The following is a 2,045-nucleotide window of genomic DNA, read 5'->3' on the forward strand; positions in this document are numbered from 1 at the left end:
AAATCATTTTACCCCCCCTAGAATTTTTGACCTTGCACACGTCTGCGCACTACATGAAATATATTTCATCAAAGTAACTTTGAAGTAATATATTTATTTGCAAAATGAATGACAAGATCTTGGTTTAATTTCTTTTTTGAAATATACTGCCTTTGGTTTAAATTAAATAAATAATATGAGCATAGAATCTAAAATCACTTTGATTCTGGTCAAGACTCAATTTTTAAACAACATTTTATCATAAAAATTTGATTGGCGCTTCGAAATATTATGCACTTATCTGTCGTTACTGCCACTGTTTTCAATTAAATAAAAAATATGAGCATAAAATTCAAATTCACCATAATTTGTTTCAACACTCAAAAAGTATCTAGGAAAAAAAAGAAGCAGATGAGTAGCTCTACATTTCATGTAGTGCTAAAAAAGTAAACATAGTAGCAACACTACCATCACAATGAACAGGATAACGTTGATAATTACCGCTGGATGATATATAATCCAGAAGCATTTACAGTGCGCGAAAACTTATGCTCTCATATTTTGTGTGTATCGATTTTGTGAGAGCTTTAGCCCCGTGCCGCTGAAATTCGGCAACAATTCGAGCCACTTTAAAACCCGGATTTAACTTCTTGCGCCACGAATATGCGCCAGTATTTATCGGGCAAGAAATATTGAGTACAAAAAAGAAGGACCGGACCGCTTACACATTTTTCCAGGGTTAAACTGATATTTACGATTGAATAAATATGATCACCAATCAGTGATGAAGAGAGAGTCGCTCTCAGGAAGACAGAGTATGAATATTCCATTGCTGCCACCGTCGCTGTCAGCATTCTCGAAAAGCACTGCCTGAAACGATGATATCCTTCGATCCGGGTGAAGTGATGTGGAGCCGCGTGAAACCAATTCATACACACACACACACACACACACACAAAGAGTGAAACAGAAGCACTTTAATCAAGATGAAGAGAATTGAAATGTGCACAAGACGGCAGAACCGGGGTGCGGCAGATGAAGTAAATTGTTTATGATGGAAATTCCACGCATTCAATAAAGGAATTCTTTATTGTGATTTTTATGATTTAGCTCGAGAGTTTGGTGGCGTGCGGTGGATGCTGTTGTTGCTCTTGCCTCCTCACCTTCGTCGCCACCGCACTGTCTCTCGTATCATGCAAATAGCGTTCACGTGTAGTACATTAGTTTCGATACATGTGTTCATAGTACCGCAGATACGAGAACTTGAGACTTTTGCACCCACAAGAAAGCTTTATGGAAAATATCGAAAGAACAGAGACAGCATGAGAACCATTTTGAGACAGGAAAGAGAACAAAAACACTTTGCCATTTGTTCGCTCGACTATCATTCTGTCTCTCTCTCTCTCTCTCCTCTCTCGCGCCATTCCATTCACCCGAAATTGTTTTTGTTAAGACTTTCAATTTGTAAACGGAGATGAAGTGAAATGGGACAGTGAAAAAACCTACACACAGTAGCACCACCACTATATATTGTTTGCATCATTTGAATAACACAGAGATTTGCATCGATCTCACACGGAAGCGATTGTACGTGTTGTCATCGGAATATTCATCGACTTCAAGTCGATGTGCTTTTTCGCATGTTTTTCTTATTCTGTCATATCTCGCAATTTTGCGCGCCCTCTCTCTCTCCTCCTCTTTCTTTCTCTCTCTCTCTCGCCATCGTGGTCTTTCCGTTGGCGTTGGATATTAATCTAAGAATAGTAATATACCAGAGCAGCGTATCATTTTATTTCATGTTATTTGGAGCGTCCGTTGGTATTTCATTTCGTTAAAAGTTGCTGCTGATGCTGCTGCTACCACTGCTGTTGTACCGAACTATACGGAAATTCAAAGGCAACGCACTGAATGATGTCTCTTTTGTGATTTTTCCGTTGCCATTTCAAATCTTCCGGAATTTCCATAAAACAATATTACAGAAGATGAACTGGAATTAATTAATTTTTTGTTCTCTCTTCGTTCTGTCTGTCTTTTTTTCGTTCTGAAATTGAACACATTTTGAACAT

The sequence above is a fragment of the Sitodiplosis mosellana genome, unplaced genomic scaffold (assembly GCF_009176505.1).
Source record: "Sitodiplosis mosellana isolate CC-2019 unplaced genomic scaffold, AAFC_SMos_1.0 Smas_scaffold_6162, whole genome shotgun sequence".
NCBI classification, from domain to species: Eukaryota; Metazoa; Arthropoda; class Insecta; order Diptera; family Cecidomyiidae; genus Sitodiplosis; species Sitodiplosis mosellana.